The following is an 18,654-nucleotide window of genomic DNA, read 5'->3' as shown; positions in this document are numbered from 1 at the left end:
CTGTGCAGAGCACTGTGCTAAGCGCTCACTCTGTGCAGAGCACTGTGCTAAGCCCTGACGCTGTGCAGAGCACTGTGCCAAGCGCTGGGAATGGACAAACGGGCGCCAGATAGAGACGGTCCCTGCCCTTCGCCGGGCCCCGGCGACCTGATCCGTCCCAGGGCGACTGAGACCGTGGGACCCGATGCGCCGAGCGCTCGGCGGCCGCGACAAGGAGCCGGTCCCGGGCCGGCGCGGCCACCGAGCGCCCCGGGGGCACGCCTCTCTCGCCAGGGCGGGGGCGGCGAGGGGGAAAGGATGCTGAATCACCAGCGGAGGGAGGAAGGGAGGAAGGGAGGGAGGGAGGGAGGGAGGGAAGAGGCTCCCGGGCACAAAGGCGGCTCGGGCTGCTGGGGAGGGCAAAGGGGGCAACCGCGGAGGGCTCACCGGGCTCGGGCTGCTCCCGCTGCTGCAGGGCGCGGCTCCCGGGGAACGTGTCCCTGCTCTGCCCGCCGGAGCTCGGTCCTCCGGACGCGGGAGCCGGGAAAGCGGGACAGCTGGGAAAGCGGGAAAGCTGGGAAGCGGGAAAGCTGGGAAGCGGCAGCAGGAGGAACCGCCGGGCCGGGATCAACCATTCCCAGTCGCCCGGGGGGGGCGGGGGAGGGGGGGAACGGGAGGGGAATGAATGGGCCGGGGCCGGGGGGCGGGGCCGCAGCGGGTGGGAGGGGCCGCAGCGGGAGGGGATTGGACCGGGGCGGGAGGTGGGCGGGGCCCGAGCGGGACGGGCGAGCGGGATTGGGTCCGGCCGGACGGGGGGGCGGGGCCTGGGCGGGGTGGAGGGGGACTGGGAGGGGAGTGATTGGGCCTGGGACGACGGTGGGCGGGGCCTGGGCAGAAAGGGGGCGGGGCCCGGGGGGGACGGGAGGGGCGGGGATTGGGTCTGGTCGGGGGGTGGGCGGGGCCTAAGGGGGTGGGCGGGGCCGGAGCGGGGTGGGCGGGGCCGGAGCGGGGTGGGATTGGACCAGGGCGGACGGCGGGCGGGGCCTGGTCAGAAGGGGGCGGGGCCCGGGGGGACGGGAGGGGCGGGGATTGGGTCTGGCCGGGGGGTGGGCGGGGCCTAAGGGGGTGGGCGGGGCCGGAGCGGGGTGGGATGTTGGACCCGGGCGAGTGGCGGGAGGGGCCTCGGCGGAGAATGGGCGGGGCCTGGGCGGGTGGGCGGGGCGGGATTGGGTCTGGGCCGGCGGTGGGCGGGGCCCAGGTGAAGAGCGGGCGGGGCCGGGGTGGAGAGCGATTGGGCGGGGGCGGTGAGTGGGCGGGGCCTGATCGGAAAGAGGGCGGGGCCTGGGCGGGGTGGAGGGGGGGCCTGGGGGAAGTGGGCGGGGCCCGGGAGGGGAGAGGTGATTGGTCCTGGGCGGGGCCTGCGCGGCAAGGGGGCGGGGCCTAAAAGCGGAGGGGGCGGGGCCAGGCGCCGCCGTTTCCAAGGCGCGGCCAACGGTTGCCCTGGCAACCAGGCCAGGGGCGGGCACCATCATAGTCATCCTCCTCCTCCTCCTCCTCCTCCTCCTCCTCCTCCTCCTAATGATGGTATTTATTCGGGGCTTAATAATAACAGTCAGAATGATGGTCTTCGTTAAGCGCTTTTTATGTGCCAAGCGCTGTTCTAAGCGCTGGGGTGGGGATGCAAAGTCATCAGCTTGCGGCGTGGCTCAGCGGAAAGCGCGCGGGCTTGGGAGTCAGAGGTCGTGGGTTCGAATCCCGGCTCTGCCCCTTGCCCGCTGGGTGACTGTGGGCAAATCCCCTCACTTAGCCTCAGTTCCCTCATCTGTCAAATGGGGGTGAAGACTGGGAGCCTCACGTGGGACAACCTCGTGACCCTGTATCTCCCCCGGCGCTTAGAACGGTGCTCTCGGCACCTAGTAAGCGCTTAGCAGATACCAACGTTATTAATCCCCATTTTCCAGCTGAGGTCACTGAGGCCCAGAGAAGTGTGAAGTGACCTGCCCACAGTCACCCAGCTGACAAGGGGCAGAGTGGGGATTCGAACCCACGACCTCCGACTAATAATAATAATAATAATGTTGGTATTTGTTAAGCGCTTACTAGGTGCCGAGCACTGTTCTAAGCGCCCGGGTAGAGCCGGGGGAAATCAGGTGGTCCCACGTGGGGCCCCCAGTCTTCATCCCCATTTTCCAGAGGAGGTCGCGGAGGCCCAGAGAAGTGAAGTGACTCGCCCGCAGTCACCCAGCTGACAAGTGTCCGAGCCGGGATTCGAACCCCTGACCTCTGACTCCAAAGCCCGGGCTCTTTCCAGTGAGCCACGCTGCTTCGCTAACAGCTGTGGCATTGGCCGGGAAGGGGCAGAGCGGGGATTCGAACCCACGACCTCCGACTCCCAAGCCCGGCCCGTTGCCACCGAGCCAGGCGGCTTCTCTCCTATGCGCCCAGCACCGCTCTAATAATGCTGGCATGTGGGAAGCGCTCAGTATGTGCCAAGCACTGTTCTGAGCGCGGAGGTGGCTCCCGGGTCACCAGGGTGTCCCACAGGAGGGAGGAGAAGGGAGAAGTCCGGCCGGGCGGCGCTTGGCCCTCTCTCCTCGTTGGGGGCCTCCAGCCTAGAAGAAGAAGACTAACAATAATAACGATCTATCATTGTTAATAATAATAATAGAATAATAATCTTCCAATCTGTGGTATTTTTGAAATGTGGGGACGGTCGGAGAAGGTGTCCGAAAGGAGAAGGGGACTTCAGGCCGGGGGGAGGGGAGGGGGCAGATGCTTAGGACAGTGCTCTGCACCCTGTAGCCGCTCAACCGATACAGAGGATCGATCGACTGATCGATAGGGATCGGTCACGAGGTCCGCCTTACGAGGGTGAAGCGTGCAGTGTGAGGTGTAAGGGGAGAGAATAATAATGGTGGTGTTTATGATAATAATGTTGGTATTTGTTCAGCGCTTACTCTGTGCCGAGCACCGTTCTAAGCGCTGGGGGAGACCCAGGGGAATCGGGTGGTCCCACGTGGGGCTCCCGGTCTTCATCCCCATTTTCCAGATGAGGGAACTGAGGCCCCGAGAAGTGAAGCGACTTGCCCGCAGTCACCCAGCTGACAAGTGTCCGAGCTGGGATTCGAACCCCTGACCTCTGACTCCAAAGCCCAGACTCTTTCCACTGAGCCACGCTGCTAAGCGCTTACTGGGTGCCAAGCACTGGTCTAAGCACTGGGCTAGATATGAGGTCATCAGGTTGTCCCACATGGGCTCACGGTCTTAATCCCCATTTTACGGATGAGGGAACTGAGGCCCGGAGAAGTGAAACGACTTGCCCAGAGCCACACAGCTGACATACGGCGGCGGCGTGGGGATTCGAACCCATGACCTCTGACTCCCAAGCCCGGGCTCTTTCCGCTGAGCCACGCTGAGGGAAGATGGGAGGGAGGAGAGCCGTCTGTGTGTCTTAAAGCCTGTGGCATGTGGTTGATACCCAAATCTACAATGAGGAAAATAATAACGATAAATGTGGTATTTATTAAGTTCTTAGCATGTGCCAGGTACTGTACTAAGCGCTGGGGCGGATATAAGCAAATCGGGTTGGACACAGTCCACATCCCTTATGGGGCTCACTGTCTCAATCCCCATTTTACAGATGAGGGACCTGAAACCCAGAGAATAAGAAGAAGAAGAAGAAGAAGAAGAATGGTATTTGTTAAGCACTTGCTATGTGCCAAGCACTGTTCTAAGCACTGGGGTAGATACAAGGTTATCAGGTGGCCCCTATGGGGTTCACAGTCTCCACCCCCATTTTACAGACGAGGGACCTGGGACCCAGAGAATAATAATAATAATAATAATAATAATAATGGTATTTGTTAAGCACTTGCTATGTGCCAAGCACTGTTCTAAGCACTGGGGTAGATACAAGGTTATCAGGTGGTCCCTATGGGGTTCACAGTCTCAATCCCCATTTTACAGATGAGGGACCTGAGACCCAGAGAATAATAATAATAATAATAATAATCATGTTGGTATCTGTTAAGTGCTTACTATGTGCAGAGCACTGTTCTAAGCGCTGGGGGAGATACAAGGTCATCAGGTTGTCCCAAGTGGGGCTCACAGGTTTAATCCCCATTTTCCAGATGAGGTCACGGAGGCCCAAAGAGGTGAAGTGACTTGCCCAAAGTCACCCGGCTGACAGGCGGCGGAGCCGGGATTAGAACCCACGACCTCCTGAGTCCCAGCCCTTACCCTCTCCCCTACGCCAAGCTGCTTTTATAATGATGATGGCGTTTGTTCAGCGCTTGCTATAATAATGTTGGTATTTATTAAGCGCTTACTATGTGCCGAGCACTGTTCTAAGCGCTGGGATATACAGGGTCATCAGGTTGTCCCACGTGAGGCTCACAGGCTTAATCCCCATTTTCCAGATGAGGTCACTGAGGCCCAGAGAAGTGAAGTGACTTGCCCGCAGTCACACGGCCGACAAGCGGCGGAGCCGGGATTCGAACCCATGACCTCTGACTCCCAAGCCCGGGCTCTTTCCGCTGAGCCACGCGGCTTCTCTTAGCAGCTGTTCTCCAAGCCACGTTCTAAGCGCTGGGGGAGATGCGACGTGAGACAACTCCGGCCCCGATCTCTCTCCCTCTCTGCCGGCTACGTGCGAAGCACTGTACTAAGCGCCGGGGAGGATCCAAGGCGATCGGGTTGTCCCACGTGGGGCTCAAGGAGTCAATGAAAATCATCTCATTTTCCAGATGAGGTCACTGGGGCCCGGAGAAGTGAAGTGACTTGCCCAAAGTCACCCGGCTGACAGGCGGCCGAACCGGGATTCGAACCCAGGCCCTCTGACTCCCAAGCCCGGGCTCTTTCCGCTGAGCCACGCAGAGCACTGGTCTGAGCGCTGGGGTCGATACAGGGTCATCAGATTGTCCCACGTGGGGCTCACGTTTTTGAATCCCCATTTTTACAGATGAGGTAACCGAGGCCCAGAGAAGGGACGTGACTTTGCCAAGGTCACACAGCGGACAAGGGGCGGGGCCGGGATTAGAACCCACGACCTCTGACTCCCAGGCCCGGGCTCTTTCCACGGTGCCAGCCACTGTACTAAGCGCTGGGGCAGATACGAGCTAATCAGGTTGGACACAGTCCCTGTCCCACGTGGGGCTCCCAGTCTTAATCCCCATTTGACAGATGAGGTAACCGAGGCTCAGAGAAGTGAAGTGACTTGCCCAGGGTCACACGAGCAGACAAGCAGGAGCCTGAGAAGTAACGCGACTTAGCGGAAAGAGCCCGGGGTTGGGAGTCAGAGGACGTGGGTTCGAATCCCGGCTCTGCCACTTGTCAGCTGGGTGACCTTGGGCGAGTCACGAAACTTCCCCGTGCTCGGTTACCTGACCCGTAAAATGGGGATTAAGACTGGGAACCTCTCATGGGACATGCTGATTACCACAGCGCTTGGCACATAGTACGCCCTCAACGAATATCATCATAGAAGCAGCGCGGCTCAGTGGAAAGAGCGCGGGCTCGGGCGTCACAGGTCACGGGTTCTAATCCCGGCTCCGCCGCTCGTCAGCTGTGTGACCGTGGGCAGATAGATCACTTCACTTCTCTGTGCCTCAGTTCCCTCATCTGTCAAATGGGGATTAAAACTGTGAGCCCCACGTGGGACAAGCCGATCACCTTGTATCCCCCAGCGCTTAGAACGGTGCTTCGCACAGAGTAAGCGCTTAACAGATGCCACAATTCATTTTATTCATTTATTTATTATTATTATTATTGTTATTATTAGGCGGCAGGGCAGGAATCAGAACCCAAGTCCTTCCGACTCCGAGGTCCTTGCTCTCTCCCCTAGGCCGTGTGGCTTCTCTTGTATCTAACAGCATTTAAAACAGTGTTTGAAACATAGTAAGCACTTAACAAATACCGTAAAATGCTACCCTTAATGCCTTTTGGTTTATTTTCTGAATGATAATTAATAATAACTGTGGCACGCGTTAAGCGATTACTACGTGCCAAGCACTGTACTAAGCTCCGGGGTGGATACAAGTTAATCGGGTTGAACACAGTCCCCGTCCCACGTGGGGCTCACAGTCGGTGCAGGAGGGGGACAGGTAACGAATTCCCATTTGGCAGATGAGGTCACTGAGGCCCAGGGAAGTGAAGCGAGTTGCCCCAGGTCACACAGCAGACAGCTAGCAGAACTGGGTTTAGAACCCACATCCTCTGACTCCCAGCCCTGCGCTCTTTCCACTAGGCCGAGCCGCTTCTCATCACGGGTAGGGATCAAGAAGCAGCGCGGCTCAGTGGAAAGAGCCCGGGCCTGGGAGTCGCAGGGTCACGGGTTCTAATCCCGACTCCGCCACTTGTCTGCCGTGTGACCTCGGGCAACTCGCTTCACTTCTCTGGGCCTCAGTGACCTCATCTGGAAAACGGGGATTGAGACCGTGAGCCCCGTCGGGGGACGGGGACTGGGTCCGACCTAATCGGCTCGTCTTCGGCCCAGTGCTTAGTTTAGTGCTTGGCACATAGTAAGCGCTCAACATACGCCATAGTAACAGCGTGGCTCGGCGGAAAGAGCCCGGGCTTGGGAGTCAGAGGTCATGAGTTCGAATCCCGGCTCTGCCACTTGGCAGCTGTGTGACTTCGGGCAAGTCACTTCACTTCTCTGTGCCTCAGTTCCCTCATCTGGAAAATGGGGATTAACTGGGAGCCTCACGGGGCACAACCCGATGACCCTGTATCTCCCCCAGCGCTTAGAACAGTGCTCTGCACGTAGTAAGCGCTTAACAAATCCCAACATTATTATTATTATTATTAATACGGAGCATGTCTACCAACTCTGTTCTAATGTACTCTCCCAAACACTGAGTACAGTGCTCTGCACACACTAAGCATTCACTAAATATGATTGATTGATTGGTGGTGTTCATTTGTCCTTATCTTCTGATGTGGTATTTTCTCGTTTACTTTTAGACCGCGAGCCCGTCACCGGGCAGGGATCGTCTCTATCTGTTGCCGAATTGTCCATTCCGAGCGCTTAGTACAGTGCTCTGCACAGAGTAAGCGCTCAATAAATACGATGGAATGAATGAATATTCCACGTTCTAGTATATTCTAGTGCTATTTCAAAGCGGCCGCCTGGCTTAGTGGAAAGAGCCCAGGCTTGGGAATCAGAGGACCCGGGTTCTAATCCGGCTCCGCCGTTTGTCAGCCGTGCGACCTTGGGCAAGCCACTTCACTTCTCCGCGCCCCAGTTCCCTCATCTGTAAAATGGGGATGAAGACCCTGAGCCCACGTGGGACAGATCGATTACCTCGCATCTACCGCAGCGCTTAGAACTCGGCCCATAGCAAGCGATTAACAAATTCCGGAATTATTATCGTTATTATCATTAGTTTCATCCCTTCTGCCATCACTCCCCTCTCTCCACCTTATAGTCTTAGATCGTGAGCCCCCCGAGAGCCAGGAAGTATGTCTAATTTACACCCGTATATTTTTTCAAGATGCTGAGTACAGTGTCTCCGCGTAGAGTAAGCGCTCGATGATCACTACTCTTGCTGATGAAGCGGAAAGGTGAGCAGTGAGAACTGCAGGCCGTGACGCCACCCAGAACTCAAGGAAAGGTGACCCTAAAGTAAAAGAAACCCCAACAGTCCTCCTTTCCCCCCCCAAAAAGATGTCATCCTTGACTCGTCTCTCTCGTTCACCCCACGCATCCTATCCGTTACCGAGACCTGCCGGTTTCACCTCTACGATATCGCCGAGATCCGCCCTCTCCTCTCCACCCAAACGGCTACCTTACCGTTACGGGCTCTCGTTATATCCCGGCTAGACTACCGTGTCGGCCTTCTCTCTGACCTCCCTTCCTCCTCTCTCGCCCCTCTCCGGTCTATTCTTCACTCCGCTGCCCGGCTCATCTTCCCGCAGAAACGATCTGGGCCTGTCACTCCCCTTCTTAAACACCTCCAGTGGTTGCCTATCGACCTCCGCTCCAAACAGAAACTCCTCACTCTAGGCTTCGAGGCTCTACGTCACCTCGCCCCTTCCTACCTCTCCTCCCTTCTCTCTTTCTACCGCCCACCCCGCACGCTCCGCTCCTCCGCCGCCCACCTCCTCGCCGTCCCTCGGTCTCGCCCGTCCCGCCGTCGACCCCCGGGCCACGTCCTCCCGCGGTCCCGGAAGGCCCTCCCTCCTCACCTCCGCCAAACCGATTCTCTTCCCCTCTTCGAAACCCTACTTAAAACTCACCTCCTCCGAGAGGCCTTCCCAGACCGAGCTCCCCTTCTCTCTCTACTCCCTCTACCGCCCCCCCTCCACCTCTCCGCAGCTCAACCCTCTTTTCCCCCCATCTCCCTCTGCTCCTCCCCCTCTCCCTTCCCATCCCCTCGGCACCGTACTCGTCCGCTCGACTGTATATATTTTCATCACCCTATTTATTTTGTTAATGAAATGTACGTCGCCTCGATTCTATTTAGTCGCCATCGTTTTTACGAGACGTTCTTCCCCTCGACTCTATTTACTGCCATCGTTCTCGTCTTTCCGTCTCCCCCGATTAGACCGTAAGCCCGTCGAAGGGCAGGGACTGTCTCTATCAGTTGCCGACTCGTTCATTCCAAGCGCTTAGTACAGTGCTCTGCACATAGTAAGCGCTCAATAAATACTATTGAAAAAGATGTCGCTCCTTGCTTTTAGGAATGCGGAAGCGTTCTCCCGGGAGCTGAAAATTTGAGTTGGTTAGCCTCCGGTTCCGGGTGGCCTGGGAAAAGGGAGGCTAAGAGAGTCTCAAAAACTCAGAGCTGGGCAACGATCCCATTCATTCATTCATTCAATAGTATTTATTGAGCGCTTACTATGTGCAGAGCACTGTACTAAGCGCTTGGATTGGACAAATCGGTAACAGATACAGTCCCTGCCCTATGACGGGCTTACAGTCTAATCGGGGGAGACAGACGAGAACAATAGCAGTAAATAGAATTGAGGGGATGAACATCTCATTAAAACAATAGCAAATCAATAGAATCAAGGTGATGTACATCTCATTAGCAAAATAAATAGGGTAAAGAAAATACATACCCGTTGAGCGTCTCCTAAACCAGCCACGTTTGAGACCGACAAAAGACCCGAAAGCTGGTGACCAACTTCGCTTTCCATCCACTTAAGGCTCTTCCACGGCCACAGGCTAGGGGCATCTCCCAAAGTCTCAGAGACGGTGCGCTGACGAAGCGGACGAGGTGCGCCCCGTGACCCGACCCCATTACGTCCCTTGGGAAGCCGTGCGGCCTAGTGGAAAGAGCACGGGCCTGGGAGTCCGAAGCCCTGGGTTCTAATCCCGCATCTGCCACGGACCTGCTGCGTGATCTTGGGCAAGTCAGGTAACTCCTCCGGGCCTCAGGTCCCTCCTCTGCAAAATGGGGATTCGATTCCTGTTCTCCTTCCCGATTCGATTCCTGTTCTCCTTCCTGCTGACAATGTGAACCCGCTGGGCATCTACCCCAGCTGTTAGTACAGTGCTTGGTATATAGTAAGGGCTTTACAAATACATCATTTTCATCGCTACTGAATAGGCGATTGTCTTGTCAGGGGTCGCGTCTTGGGGTCTGGGCAGCTGCAGATCAATCAGTGGTATTTTTTGAGCACTTACCGTGTGTAGAGAACTGTACCCCAGCGCTTAGAACGGTGCTCTGCGCATAGCAAGCGCTTAACAGATACCAACATCGTTACTGTTAAGCTCCTGTAGATCTATATTACGGGCAGGGAACGTATCCGCTAATTCCGTCGTACAGTTCTCGCCGCATAGTAAAGGCTCAATAAATACAACCGATTGATTGATGGATTATACTTAAATAGGCCACACTGCTTCTCTAGTTAGGTGGTAGTTGAAGCTGTGGGAGCGAATGAGTTCTGCAAGGGAATAGGTGTTGAGGGACCCAGAACTGAACCTTGAGGGACCCCCACAGTTAGGGGGTGGGAGGCAGAGGAGGAAGCTGCAAAACAGCAGGAGAAGGAGCCGCCAGAGAGCTAGGCAGAGAACCAGAATCATGTCTGGCTTCAAACATGAAGCCACGGGTTGGACAACGTTTCCGGGAGAAGGGGCCGGTCCACAGCGTTGAAGGCAGCGGGGAGTTTAAGAAGAATTATAATAATGATAGCGTTGGTATCTGTTAAGCACTTACTATGTGCCGAGCACCGTTCTAAGCGCCGGAGTAGATAGAGGGTCAACAGGTTGTCCCACGTGGGGCTCCCAGTCTTCATCCCCATTTTCCAGATGAGGTCGCTGAGGCCCAGAGAAGTGACGTGACTGGCCCACGGTCACCCACCTGCCAAGTGGCGGAGCTGGGATTCGCACCCATCGCCTCGGACTCCCAAGCCCGGGCTCGCTCCGCTGAGTCACGCTGCTTCTCTGAGAAGATTGAAGTAATGGCCGTCGGGTTTGGCAAGGAGGTCGCTGTTGACTTTAAGAGGGTCGTTTCCGGGGAGTGGAGGGTGAGGAAGACAGAGAGCAGGGGGTCAGTCGGAGAGTTGGAGAGGAAGCGGAGGCAGAGGGTGAAGACGACTCACTGGAGGAGTTTGGAGAGGAGCGGTAGGAGGGAGATGCGGGGATGACTGGAGGGTGTCATGGGGTTAGGGAGGGGTATTTTAGGATAGGAGATGCATGTTTCTTATGGGATTTGTTTAGCGCTTACTGTGTGCCAGGTACTGTACGGAGCTCGGGTGTAGATACAAGATAATCAGGTTGGACACAGTCCATATCCCATAAAGGGCTCACAGTCTGATTCCCCAATTTACAGATCAGGTAACTGAGGCACAGAGGAGTTAAGTGACTTCCCCAAGGTCACTCAGCAGACAGGTCCTTTTGGCTAAGGTCATGTGCAGTATCTGTTCTTATCAGTTTAATACCTGATATGTCCTCGATATGAGGACGCTGTAATAAGCGTCGGTTTGGAGTCGGGAGGTGGGTTGGAAGCTTGCTCCTTCCCCACTCACTGGGCCGGTATTGTTTTAGAGAAGCAGCGTGGCTCAGAGGAAAGAGCACGGGCGTGGGAGTCGGAGGTCATGGGTTCGAATCCCGGATCTGCCACTGGGCAACTGTGTGACTGAGGGCAAGTCACTTCACTTCTCTGGGCCTCAGTTACCTCATCTGGAAAATGGGGATGAAGACTGTGAGCCTCAAATGGGACCACCTGATGACCCTGTATCTCTCCTAGCACTAAGAACAGTGCTCTGCACATACTAAGCGCTTAACAAATATCAACAATATTAACATTATTATAAAGTGGCAAGGCTGGGATTAGAACCCAAGTCCTGCTGACTCTTAGTCCCCAGCTCTTTCCACCGGGCCACGCTGCTTCTCTGTGCTTGAAAGCAGTGGGGAAGGGAGCTATTGGAAAGTGAGTTGTTGAAGATGGCAGTGATAATGTTGGTATTTGTTAAGCGCTTACTATGTGCAGAGCACTGTTCTAAGCGCTGGGGTAGATGCAGGGTCATCAGGTTGCCCCACGTGAGGCTCACAATCTTAATGCCCATTTTACAGATGAGGTCACTGAGGCACAGAGAAGTGAAGTGACTTGCCCAAAGTCACACAGCTGACAAGTGGCAGAGCCAGGATATGAACCCATGACCTCTGACTCCCAAGCCTGTGCTCTTTCCACTGAGCCACGGCAGGGAATCAGGGCAGGCAATCGGGGAAGAAGTGAGGGGGCGACATCAGGAGCACAGGTGGAGAAGCAGCGTGGCTTGGGAGTCAGAGGTCATGAGTTCGAATCCCAGCTCCGCCGCTTTTCATTCATTCAATAGTATTTATTGAGCACCTACTATGTGCAGGGCACTGTGCTAAGCGCTTGGAATGAACAAGTCGGCAACAGTTAGAGACAGTCCCTGCCCTTCGACGGGCTTACGGTCTAATCGGGGGAGACGGACAGACGAGAACAGTGGCGATAAATAGAGTCGAGGGGAAGAACATCTCGTAAAAACCGATGGCGACTAAATAGAATCGAGGCGATGTACAATTCATTAACAAAATTAATAGGGTAACGAAAATATATACAGTTGAGCGGACGAGTACAGTGTTGTGGGGATGGGAAGGGAGAGGGGGAGGAGCAGAGGGAAAAGGGAAAAGAGGGTTTAGCTGCAGAGAGGTGAAGGGGGGGCGGCAGAGGGAGTAGAGGGAGAAGAGGATCTCAGTCTGGGAAGGCCTCTTGGAGGAGGTGAGTTTTAAGTAGGGTTTCGAAGAGGGGAAGAGAATCGGTTTGGCGGAGGTGAGGAGGGAGGGCGTTCCGGCACCGCGGGAGGACGCGGCCCGGGGGTCGACGGCGGGACGGGCGAGACCGAGGGACGGCGAGGAGGTGGGCGGCGGAGGAGCGGAGCGCGGCGGGGTGGGCGGTGGAAAGACAGAAGGGAGGAGAGGTAGGAAGGGGCAGGGTGACGGAGACCCTCGAAGCCTAGAGTGAGGAGTTTCTGTTTGGAGCGGAGGTCGATAGGCAGCCACTGGAGGTGTTTAAGAAGGGGAGTGACAGGCCCAGATCGTTTCTGCGGGAAGATGAGCCGGGCGGCGGAGTGAAGAATAGACCGGAGCGGGGCGAGAGAGGAGGAAGGGAGGTCAGAGAGAAGGCCGACACGGTAGTCTAGCCGGGATATAACGAGAGCCCGTAACGGTAAGGTAGCCGTCTGGGTGGAGAGGAAAGGGCGGATCTCGGCGATATCGTAGAGGTGAAACCGGCAGGTCTCGGTAACGGATAGGATGCGTGGGGTGAACGAGAGAGACGAGTCAAGGATGACACCGAGATTGTGGGAAATGTGTCCATTATATTGTTGTGTTGCACTCTTCCAAGCATTTAGGACAATGCACTGCACACGGTAAGCGCTGAATAAATGTGATTCATTGATCGTATCTACTCCGCTGCTTAATAGTAATAATAATAATAATAATAATAATAATAATAATAATAATGTTGGTATTTGTTAAGCGCTTACTATGTGCAGAGCACTTGTCCTAGGCACTGGCGTAGATACAGCGTAATCAGGTTGTTCCACCTGAGGCTGTAAAATGGGGATTAAGACTGTGAGCCCCACGTGGGACATCCTGATTCCCCTGTGTCTACCCCAGCGCTTAGAACAGTGCTCGGCACATAGTAAGCGCTTAACAAATACCAACATTATTATTAATCCCCATTTTCTAGATGAGGTAACTGAGGCCCAGAGAGGTGAAGCGACTTGCCTACAGTCACACAGCTGACAAGCGGCGGAGACGGGATTGGAACCCATGACCTCTGACTCCCAAGTCCGGGCTCTTGCCACTGAGCCACGCTGCTTCTCATAATAATGTTGGTATCTGTTAAGCGCTTACTATGTGCAGAGCACTGTTCTAAGAACTGGGGGAAATACAGTCAGGCTGTCCCATGAGAAGCTCACAGTCTTCATCCCCATTTTACAGATGAGGTGACTGAGGCCCAGAGAAGTGAAGTTAATACAGAGCTCGGTACATAGGAGCCATTCAACTGATATCATTAATATTTATTATTATCATTATAATGCAAAAACCAAAACATAAGTTCCCAATATGAAAGAGATTTGGCCAAAACAGGAAAAGCAATATAAATTTTATCTAGGTTCTTATCTCAGCACCCTTTTTATTTTAATATGTTGAGTGAAAAATGTGGGGTGATTCGTCATTCATTGTACAGTTTTCATTTCCTCTTTCTCTGACATTTACTTCAACGGCCTAAGGATTTTAAAGAATCGGCTATGAAAATCAGACATTACAGCTGTCCAGAAGGAAACATTCTTCATTTAAACCCTCGGGCCGGTACGGAGGATGCGAGACACGCATTTCCAGAGAAGCAGCGTGGCTTAGTGGAAGGAGCCCGGGCTTGGGAGTTCGAGGTCGTGGGTTCTAATCCCGGCTCTGCCGCCTGTCTGCTGTGTGACCTTGGCAAACTCACTTCACTTCTCTGGGCCTCAGTTACCTCATCTGCAAAAATGGGGATTCAAAAATGTGAGCCCCACGTGGGACAATCTGATTATCTTGTATCTACCCCAGCGCTTAGAATAGCGGTCTGCACATAGTAAGCGCTTAACAAATACCATAATTATTATTATTATTATTTCCTGCCCTCAAAGAGCTTAAACTCTAATGGGAAAGGCAGACAGAGAGACAGGCACGAATTATTCAGGAGGAGGAGCAGGAGGAAGAACAATGATATAGCAGGATATAGTACAAATATTCATTCATTCACTCAATAGTATTTATTGAGCGCTCACTATTTGCAGAGCACTGTACTATGCGCTTGGAATGGACAGATCGGGCTTGGAATGTGCAAATCGGATGAGGATCTGGCTCTATACACCCATCCTGATTTATCATGTAGTTTTATTGAATTCAATGGTGCTAATGAGCAGCTCTCATCAGTCACTGGAGAAGCAGCACGGCTTAGTGGATAGAGCCCGGGCTTGGGTGTCAGAGGCCGTGGGTTCTAATCCCGGCTCTGTCACTCGTCTGCTGTGTGACCTTGGGCAAGCCACTTCATTTCTCTGGGCCTCAGTTACTTCGTCTGTAAAATGAGGATTAAGACTGTGAGCCCCACGTGGGACGACCTGATTCCCCTGCATCTGCCCCAGCGCTTACAACGGTGCTCGGCTCATAGTAAGCGCTTAACGAACGCCGCCATTGACGTCATCAAATCGGCGGCGCTTGATTGAAGTACCCCGTGATTCCCCCCCTAGATCCACTCTGATATGCTCTTCAAAATTCAGGACCCAGGACTCAGAACACCTAATCAAGGTGCACAGGCCCCCTTTCTCCATTTTGCAAACCCAATAAGGACCAGCGCCCACCTACAAGAAACTCATCTCTCATCACACGGGTGGGATGTTAGACCTGGAATTTAAAAAACGAACTAAAATAAACGGGGACCTTTGACCCTCATGCCTCTCTCCTTCCTTCCAGGGAGCCAGGGACCAGTTCTATCTCTCACCCCAGTATATGCGACCTGGATTTAGAACCAGGAGGTGGTGGCTAGAGCACGGGCCTGGAAGTCAGAAGGCCCCGGCTTCTCATCCCAGCTCCGCCAGGTGTCTGCTTCGTGACCTTGGGCAGGTCATTTCACTTCTCTGTGCCTCAGTCACTCCTCTGTAAAATGGGAATTGGGATCGTGATTCCCCATGTGGGGCAAGGACTGTGGCCAACCTGATCGTCTTATATCTACCCCAGCGCTTAGTACAGGGCCTGACACATAGTAAGCACTTTAGAAAGGCCATTATAATTATCATTATTGTTATTATTGATAAATCTGTCACCACTTCTCTTACCATCACCACTACAACACCACTACCCCTACTGCTTCTTTTATTATTATTATTATTGTTAATAATAATAATGCATTTGTTAAGCACTTACTATATGCCAGGCCCTGTAATAATAATAATAATGTTGGTATTTGTTAACTGCTTACTATGTGCCAAGCACTGTTCTAAGCACTGGGGTAGATACAAAGTGAACAAGTTATCCCACGTGGGGCTCACATTCTTCATCCCATTTTACAGATGAGGGAACTGAGGCCCAGAGAAGTCCCCCAGCTGACAAGTGGCAAAGGCAGGATTAGAACCCATGACCTCTGCCTCCCAAGCCCCGGGCTCTTTCCACAGAGCCACGCTGCTGTACTAAGTACTGGGGAGGTTCCAAGCAAATAGGATTGGTCACAGTGCCTGTCCCCCGTGGGGCTCGCCGTCTCAATCCCCATTTTACAGATGAGGGAACTGAGGCACAGAGAAGTGAAGTGACTTGCCCAGATCCCACAGCAGGCAAGTTACGGAGGCGGAATTAGAACGCAGGACCTCCTGACTCCCAGGCCGGTGCTCTATCCACTCCATCAGGCTGTACGGACTTCACTGTTATTAGCGATGATAAACAATTATGATGAAGGGGGCCGGTCGCCCACGGTTATGGTTATTGGATGATGCAGCGTGGTTCAGTGGAAAGAGCCCGGGCTTGAGAGTCAGAGGTCATGGGTTCGAATCCCGGCTCCACCGCTTGTCAGCTGGCTGACTTTGGGCAAGTCACTTCACTTCCCTGGGCCTCAGTGACCTCATCTGTAAAATGGGGATTAATAATAATAATAATATTTGTATTAGTTAAGCGCTTACTATAGGCAGAGCACATCAGGTTGTCCCACAGGAGGCTCACAGTTAATCCCCATTTTCCAGATGAAGTAACTGAGGCCCAGAGAAGTGAAGTGACTCGCCCACAGTCACACAGCTGACAAGTGGCAGGGCCGGGATGAAGACTGGGAGCCCCACGTGGGACAACCTGATCACCTTGTATCCCCCAGCGTTTAGAACAGTGTTTGGCACATAGTAAGCGCTTAACAAATGCCATCGTTATGATGATGTTGATGATGATGATGAAAGTTGTCAAAACAGCTGGAGTCACCAGCAGGTGGCGCTGTGCTGGACCGGTTGTTTTCTGAAGCTGCCTGTGGCGCCCCCTTCTGGAGGGAGGCCTGCTGGGAGGAGCAGGAGGTAACCAACCAACCACTTCCACTACTTGTAGTAATAATAATAATAATAATAATAATAATAAGCTCTTAGCATGGCTCAGTGGAAAGAGCCCAGGCTTGGGAATCAGAGGTCACGGGTTCCAATCCCGCCTCCACCACCTGTCAGCCGGGTGACTTTAGGCAAGTCACTTCACCTCTCTGGGCCTCAGTTCCCTCATCTGGAAAATGGGGATGAAGACTGGGAGCCCCACGCGGGACCACCTGATTACCTGATTAGAGAAGCAGCATGGCGTAGTGGATAGAGCCCGGGCCTGCGCGTCAGAAGGACTGAGTTCAAATCCCGGCTCCACCGACCTGTCGGCCGTGTGTCCTTGGCAAGTCACTTCACTTCTCTGGGCCTCAGTTACCTCATCTGGAAAATGGGGATTGAGACGGTGAGTCCCACATGGGACAGGGAGTGTTTCCAACTCGTTTTCCCTTTCCCTCTGCTCCTCCTCCCCAACCCATTCCCCCTTCTCCTGCCCTCTAGTCTTCCCCCTTCCCCTCCCCTCAACACTGTGCTCATTTGTATATATCATTTACTACCCTATTTATTTTGTTAATGAGGTGTACATCCCCTTGATTCTATTTATCGTGATGATGTTGTCTTGTTTTGTTTTGTTCTGTTTTGCTGTCTGTCTCCCCCCTTTAGACTGTGAGCCCATCACTGGGCAAGGATTGTCTCTATCTGTTGCCCAATTGCACATTCCAAGCGCTTAGTACAGTACTCTGCACATAGTAAGCGCTCTATAAATGCTATTGAATGAATGAATGAATGACCCTATGTCTATCCCAGCGCTTAGAACAGTGCTCGGCACATAATAAGCGCTTAACAAATACCAACATTATTATTACACTGCAAGCAGTGTTCTAAACTCTGGGGTAGATGCAAGGTGATGAGGTTGTCCCACATGGGGCTCACGGTCTTAATCCCCATTTTACAGATGAGGTCACTGAGGCTCAGGGAAGTGAAGTGACTTGCTTAAAGTCACACAGGTATTACTAGTACCTCTATGACTCCCGTAACTACTGTGTTTCTCCTTCTGATGCTTTACTCTTATTACTATTGCAATATTTGGGGTAATTAGTTCTGTGTAATCCTGACTCAGTTTCTCTCTGCCAATCTGCCTCGGCTTAGACGGCAGAGTCGCCTCGCATGTTTTCATTAGCACGGCTCATCCGCTAAGTAATTCTTGACTCTCCTCTTCTTGGGGCCTCGGACCCCGTTCTCTCCACAGAGCTGTCAAGTGCAACGCAGACACGGATGAGCATGCGTATTTAGAAAAAGGAGGGAGATTGTAGTAGGAATACGCAAAAACTTCCTGGATCCACCTAGAAGGTCGGCCCAGGACTGCGTCAGAGATTTTCCATTTTCACGTCTGCGTCAGAGATTTTCCATCTGTTATGGTAGTACACTCGAGGGAGTGAGAATTTCAACAATAAATTGAGTGTTTGTCATAGACTTGCGGGAAACTGATACAGATTCAAAGCAGGAAGGCCTGGCAGGTTATTCACTCTGAAATCTGGTTTCCTTTAACTGTTTCTCTCAAATTCCTCACAAGCCGAGATGATATTTTAGGAATAATAGATAATCAAATAAACATTCTCTTTGCCGATAAGAACCTAAAAACGTGTATTAATGAACAAACGGAGGCTTGCCCTGGGTTGTAATAGTGTTATTTGGTGACTAGCTTAAGCGAGAGGATTGTCAAGATGACCGATTCAAATATCCACAGAACAGATTCATTCAATCATATTTATGGAGCGCTTACTGTGTGCAGAGCACTGTACTAAGCGCTTGGGAGAGTACAATGCAGCAATAAAGAGAGACCATTCCTGCCCACAACGAGCTCACCGCCTGAGGGGGAGGCGGACATCAATACTAGTAAACGGGCATCATTATAAATAGAGAAAATTACAGATATATTCAAGAAAAGACTTCTCCAGTAAATTGTCCAGAATGGTCATTTCCTGACCTGTTGATTTCTTTTCTGAACGTTCAGCTTGGCATGTTTTGGTTTTTGACTTAATCATCACTTGGCATTTAAGTTCCGAAAAGCACTCTGAAAGGATAACGTTTCTTCAAGAAATCCAAAGACCTTTATATACTTCACATCAGTTTTTCTCACATTTCTTTAAGGGACAATATCGTACC

The 18,654-nt window shown here is 53.1% G+C and overlaps 1 protein-coding gene, 1 long non-coding RNA gene and 2 other non-coding genes across 4 annotated transcripts in view; 3 read left to right on the top strand and 1 right to left on the bottom strand.

Moving 5' to 3' along the window:
- Positions 1-602, bottom strand: part of TTLL7 (tubulin tyrosine ligase like 7) — a 238,548-nt gene extending 237,946 nt beyond the window's left edge. The window contains exon 1 of the mRNA XM_029063251.2: positions 427-602. The gene's annotated coding sequence lies outside the window, so the exon portion shown is untranslated. The remainder of the gene's footprint in view (positions 1-426) is intronic.
- Positions 603-7,451: 6,849 nt separating this feature from the next.
- Positions 7,452-18,118, top strand: LOC114811221. The gene is made up of 2 exons (XR_003758891.2): positions 7,452-7,542; positions 17,738-18,118. It is a non-coding gene; the product is annotated as an uncharacterized LOC114811221 (long non-coding RNA).
- On the top strand, positions 10,806-10,996 carry LOC114811558. The gene has a single exon (XR_003759254.1). It is a non-coding gene; the product is annotated as a U2 spliceosomal RNA (small nuclear RNA).
- Positions 16,360-16,432, top strand: LOC114811471. The gene has a single exon (XR_003759174.1). It is a non-coding gene; the product is annotated as a small nucleolar RNA SNORD65 (small nucleolar RNA).
- Positions 18,119-18,654: the final 536 nt, after the last annotated feature.

Source organism: Ornithorhynchus anatinus, chromosome 4 (assembly GCF_004115215.2).
Source record: "Ornithorhynchus anatinus isolate Pmale09 chromosome 4, mOrnAna1.pri.v4, whole genome shotgun sequence".
NCBI classification, from domain to species: Eukaryota; Metazoa; Chordata; class Mammalia; order Monotremata; family Ornithorhynchidae; genus Ornithorhynchus; species Ornithorhynchus anatinus.
This window is presented reverse-complemented; position numbering and strand designations above follow the sequence as displayed.